Source organism: Tupaia chinensis, unplaced genomic scaffold (genome assembly GCF_000334495.1).
Source record: "Tupaia chinensis unplaced genomic scaffold, TupChi_1.0 Scaffold000162_1, whole genome shotgun sequence".
NCBI classification, from domain to species: domain Eukaryota; kingdom Metazoa; phylum Chordata; class Mammalia; order Scandentia; family Tupaiidae; genus Tupaia; species Tupaia belangeri.
In genome coordinates this window covers 832,402-838,649 of record NW_006159636.1, presented here as the reverse complement: position 1 = coordinate 838,649, position 6,248 = coordinate 832,402, and positions in this window count along the sequence as shown.

The following is a 6,248-nucleotide window of genomic DNA, read 5'->3' as shown; positions in this document are numbered from 1 at the left end:
TTGTTATGTCACTGGATGCCTGAGCAGATGGTGTAATTGTTACGTCACTGGATGCCTAGGTTGTCCACTACAGTTTGAGTTCTGGACCCTGCGACTTACAACTCATGCCGGGCGCATGTGCCTGTGTGTGCCCATGATCCTGAGAGGAGCATGGAGGAGAAGATACAGCGGCCTGACCATCTCCCCTGGGGGGGTGATTTCTGACTATCTGTCTTTTTGCCTCTCCGGTGAGCACATGCATCTTACAGCAAAAATTTCTCTCTCAAAAAAAAAAAAAAAAACAAAAAAACGTTAGCTCTCATAAGGGATTATTTTGATTATTTTGGTATTCAGTTAAAAGAGACACCTATAGATTCTTAATACCTAAATTATACAACTATCGTGTTTGATTAAAACAAAGGTGTAAAAAACAAAAGGTTAGGTCGCAGATGATTTCTGAAAAATTGAATTGGAATGTTATCAATATCCCTCTCTTTTAGTAATTTACCTGCTTCCTCATAAAGGCTCAAATTTTCAAAGCCTCTGAAAGCAATCCTTCCATGTGCATATAAATTTTTGTAAACAATCGAGTTAATTATGGAAATACGATGTTCATTTTCAGAAAGAATTTACGCTTGACTTTGATTCCATTTCCAAAGCCACTCCAATATACTTATCGAGTACTGCTAGAAAATAGATTTGAGTCCAGAACACCCAGGTGAAAATTGAATTAGGGGTTATATATTCAATTGTAGCTCACTTATGCTCAAAGGTAAGCTAACATTCTGAGTTAATTTATGCCTGAGGTTTTTGGAAAGTAAATCCTTCCTATGCAAACATTCCACATTTTAATCCAACTAATTTGCACTCAATGTTGACCTCTTGTAATACGCGAAAATCGAACTTTATACAACTATACTTTTGAAAGTAAGATAGGAGGGAAAGGAAACATTAGGTCTGGACAGCATTGTATCACATAAAAATCTAGAATAAAATGATTCATGTTATACCTGAAAGGACATAGAATTAAAAAAAATTATTGTCAGATAGACTGAGAGTAGAAATTTAAATTTAGCTTTGAAAGTTATTTATTTCAGAAGGACCTTCCGCGACTTCAAAGAAAATAGGAGTGAAAAAAATGTGTGTAGGAAAAGGAAATACAAAACCTTAGTCAGGGAACATTGAAAAAAAAATACTTCTGATTTGGTTTTGTTTTAGGCTTAATTATTGATTTCTTCCCTGATAGGGGAGGACAGTGGGCCAGCACCGCCAACAGCATCTGCCATGTTGTGACCTGCCTGCAACTCCAATGAGCCAGGATGACAGGCTTAGGGGTGCACCAAGAGACCTGTTTCTAACCCGGGACCTTTTGATGTGGCTTCAGCACCACGGAGAGCGGCTGTATTACGTGGCTGGTAAAGACTTGTGGAGCACACATCAACAAGGATGAGGAGCTCTTAAATTTAGGTACATGGAACTTAGAGAAAACATTGATTTGCAGCTAGTTGTAAGAAGTAGAGTGAAGTCTAGGAAGGTCATGGATTTATACATTCTTAACTGAATAAATGTGTAGATTAAAGAAACACATTTGCAAAGAAAATATACTTTACATCATTATTATTTTTATACTCATTTTATTTCTTTAACTCTATTTTTAATTTGGTGGAGGGCATGTGCACTCTCTGGAGAGAGACAGAGAGAGAGAGAAAGTGAAAAAGCAACCCCTTAGTGGAGGATGGCCATCTCTGAATCTCTTACCCTTCGCTTCTTCTTTCAGGATTTTGAGTAGTGCGTTCACAGGCCTGGCTTGTTTTTTTTTTTAAGCCATCAGGTTCAGGATTCAAAGCATCCAGTTAGCTATGTAAGATCCAGGAACTTTAATCATCATTGCATTGGCTCGACTAACAGTATTTTTGTTTTTATTACAACTTTTTAAGCCTTGTTTAACAAGTGATCATGGATATCATTCTCAGTGCTAGTTACTTAAAACAATGAGCTTAACAAAAACGCTCCGGTAGGCCAGTTAAAATACTATGTGTAGTCAGTGGCCTTTAAGTCATTGCCCTAACCATAACTCATACGTTCCAAATACTAACTTGTTAGTAATTCTTTTTTTTTTTTAAACACTGTGAATGTTATTAGATCATATGCATTAGGATTTGTTTGGAGGTATTCTACGAGCATAACATGCCATAGGGGACTAAAAATCTTGAAGATAAAATAGCTGCCTATGCTTAAGTGCTTGTAGAAAATGAGGCAAAAAGGCAAAAGTTCAGCAGATTGAATTAGTACATGTCTGAACTATAAAGCTGGATCTAATCACAGCATTCAAAGTCCAGTTGAGTGCCAGAGGCTGAACTTGCTAGAAGTCACTTTCTGAAGGAAATCTGAGGAAGAAACATCTCTGTCCAAATGAGCTGGAAAAAAAAAAAGTGGTTGAACACACTCTCTGACTTTTCCAAGAACAGAAAACAGGAACATTGCACATAACAAACAGTGCTTGTCTCCTTCATATAAAATAAGGGTTGGCTGTCAGCCAGAGGCTGTTTTGCTGTGAAAATAAATTAAAGAAAACCAAACACAGCATCATAACTTAGCCAGGACAGAAGAAAAGACAAAAAAAAATTGAGAAGGCAAAAGAGAAAACAGAGAGGGAAAGAAAACAACAGAATGGGTACAAAATAAATGGATAATTGAATCTTTGCATCCAATACTATAGTCTATGCATTTATGTGCAAAAGCTGAAAGGGACATTTTATTAGCATTTACAGAAGCAGAGAAAAGAACACATGGCTCACAACCACAAGGTTCTGGACCCTGTGACTTACATTTGTAAATTAATAGTAATTTTCTTTTTTTAATATACTAGAGAGAGAGAAAGCACCTGCTATGAGATATGGTTACACCTCAATCTCTACTTCTCCATCCTTTCAGGATGTGAGCATGCACATACACATACCCAGCATGTTTTTCAAGCCACTGGGTTTGGGACTGAAACTGTGTGGTCGGCCATGTGGGTTCTGGCTCCCTCTCCTAGCTACCAGGCCATGGGTTGGCCCAGTAATGTAGTGATCATTTTATTACCAGCGTATTTCATCAAAATCTGAAAAAATATTTTATCTCTAGGATATACACTGGTAAAAAAAATAACAAATTTGGAAAAACATACACATAATTTGCAGCAAAAGTAATTTCACATAAAATCTGCTAATTAGTGAGCAGTGAGCATGTTCAAATAAACTAAAAACAAGTAAAAATCCTTAACCAATAGGGAGTTTGAGAGGCTATAACTTTATTTATTTATTTTTTAGAGAGAATTTTGTTTTTCTATAGGGCATGTGTGCTTGCTGGAGAGAAGAGAGAGACAGAGAGACAGAAATCTAGAAATCATCCCCCATGGGGGATGGCCATGCAGCAATTCCTTCTCCATTCTTCTCTTGGGATTTTGGGCATGCACACACACACAGAAGTCTTGCATGAGTTTTAAACTGCTGAGTAAGGGACTTGAATCGCAGTCTATTATGTGAGAATCTAGCAATGTAATCATTATGCCATCTCCTGAGCCCAGCTATTAACTTGTTTTAAAAGTGTTTCTACCAGGACTGGCAGGTGGCATGGTGGTTAAAGGCATTGGACTCCCCATGTGACTGATAACGGTTCGAGTCTCAGACCTGGTAGCTTGCTTTCTCACTTTCTCTCTCTTTTTATCTCTTTCCCACTTTGTCCTACTCTGGTCAAATTTAAATAAATAAGTAAATGGATAAATCAAAATAAATAAAATAATTTTTAAAAATGTTTTTACCACATATATCAATAGAAAGGAGTATAACTATTATTGGCAGTCTGCAAGCTATTTCTTCTTCTTTTATTTTTTAAAATTTTTGCCATAGAGTGTGTGCTTTAGTTGTAGAGAACAAAGAAAGAGGGAAAATGAGAAATCATCCCCCAGCTGGGGTGACCATGCTGCACTCCCTTGTACTCCATTCTCCTCACTGAATTTTGGACATGCATGCATACATGCCTTGGGTCTTTTTCAAACCACCAAGTCTGGGACTCAAGCCACCAAGTCAGCCATGTGAGATTCAGCACTTTAACCACCATGCCATCTGCTAACCTTAACTATTTCCATTTTAAGAAACATTGATTATTGAGTCATACACCTCAAAATCATTTAAACAGAAAATGTTAGGATATATATGTATCTTACCATAATAAAATTATGCAAAAATAATTGTTTCATTCAATAAAGAATGTGTTAGAAAAAACATTACACTATTATTTACTTAACTAAGCAATTTGGAATAAAATTATTGGGAAAGCATGCTAGTTTTCACCAAATACTGTTCTTCTAGGATATAATCCCTTGATAACTTAATATGCTTTTTGAGCAGTGATACTGAATCCTCATTGTGCAGCAGAATTGCTTAATGAGCTTTGTAAAAATATGACTATTCATGGTTCAACTCCAAGAGGGTTTTACTGCATGGTAAGGCCTTCACAGCAGTATATTTTAATTCTACCATGTAGCCAGGTTGGATGAACACTGCTCTAGAAAGTGGAATCCGTGAAGACAGAAGATAGGCTTGTCTTGTTCATAATTTTATCTCAGCTGTGTGGCCTGGCCAACTACATAGCTGTTGACTGAAAAAAGGATTGAATACATAAAAATATTCTTAATGTACTTTGCCTATATATATTTCCCTTATATTAGATTTTATTTTGAAGTTGGGAAAGTCATGCATATTTCATAAAACCAGCCAGAGCACATGAGGGTATATTAAAAAATAAAAAAAGAAAGAAAGAAAGACAACTCCTTCCTCTTCTCTTCTTTCTTATAGCTCATACCCTATAACAAACAAAACAAAATTATTAACAGTGTGGTTCACACACTTCCAACCGTTAGCTCTAAATACGTACATAGTTATTTTATTTTAAATTGTTTTCTATCAGTCTACTGCCTAACCAAAGGGCATCAAATATATTCAATACTCTGCATTTCTTTTTATTTAACCCTTTTACTTAAATTGAAGATCACACCATAAACAGACCTGAATAGCAGTCTAAAACTATGTCTGCTTCCTAACCATTTTCATTCAATTTCCTTCCTTTCTCTCTTGAACACACTCCTGTAATATTTTTAACTCTCACCATATCAGGCAAGTCAGTGTTAAATTGTCAACTTCACCTCTCCCAAACTCTATGTAGCAACTCACTTGGCCTTCACTCCTTCCCTATTGCAACAACAGTTTCTCACTTGGTCTCTAGGTGACCACCATCTCCTGGTTTCCTGCTTCACCGTTTTAGCAACCTTTGTGGCTAATTCCTCATCTTCTGCTTAAGTTTTGGACAAAAATCCTTAGTTTTGTTTGTTTGTTTGTTTGTTATTTCAACTTTAATGTAGGGTACATACACTCACTGGTGGGAGACAGAGAGAGACAGAGAGAAGGAAAACTAGAAATCATCCCTTAGAGGGAATGACCATGACACAACCCTTTTTCTTCCAGTCTCCTCTCAGAATCTGGGGCATGCATGCACACCTGGTGTGTTTTATAAGCTGCCAGGATTAGGACTCAAAGCTTTCCAGTCAGCCATGTAGAATTCAGTCACCTCAACCAACACACCACTGGCTAGCCCTCATCACCATAGTTTTAAAGTCTTTGGAGATTTAAGGGTTTGGAAAAGAAGATTTGAAATCTTATCCTACTTATGTAGTTCATATTAGTTCCTGAAAAAAAAACTTTATTGATCAAAATAAATAAATGCATACTAGAAAAGGTCTTATGAGTTAAAACTTTCAAATAGGTTAATGGTTAAATTTACGATATACACAATTTTATTTTTTCTTTATTGGTTCTCTCTTGTTCTTGGACAGTTAGAAATGCCAGACAGCCCCATTTATTTTCTCATGTGGGAGATAGGACCTTTAGCCCTCTGCTTTCTTTTTCATCTTGTTTTTCAACTATTATAGTTTCAACGGCTTGTTCATGGAACGCCTGGCCTTTATCCTTTTCTCTTTAACTTCACTTCTTTCTTTCCAATTGTTGAAAAAAGTGAAAACAAAAACCGGCTCAGTGGCTGCTTGTTTTTCATTTTCTAAAAATGTCATTGAATACCCACTCAGAGTCAGTCCTTTCATAGTCACTATGGTAAATGTCCTCTTACTTCTGTCTTCCCTTCTTTGTTTTTTCCATCTTTTCAGTCCTGGAATAGCATGATTTCAAAGAAAAGAAAGTTCTGGATTAGAGTCATGGCTTCTGTTGCTGTTTATA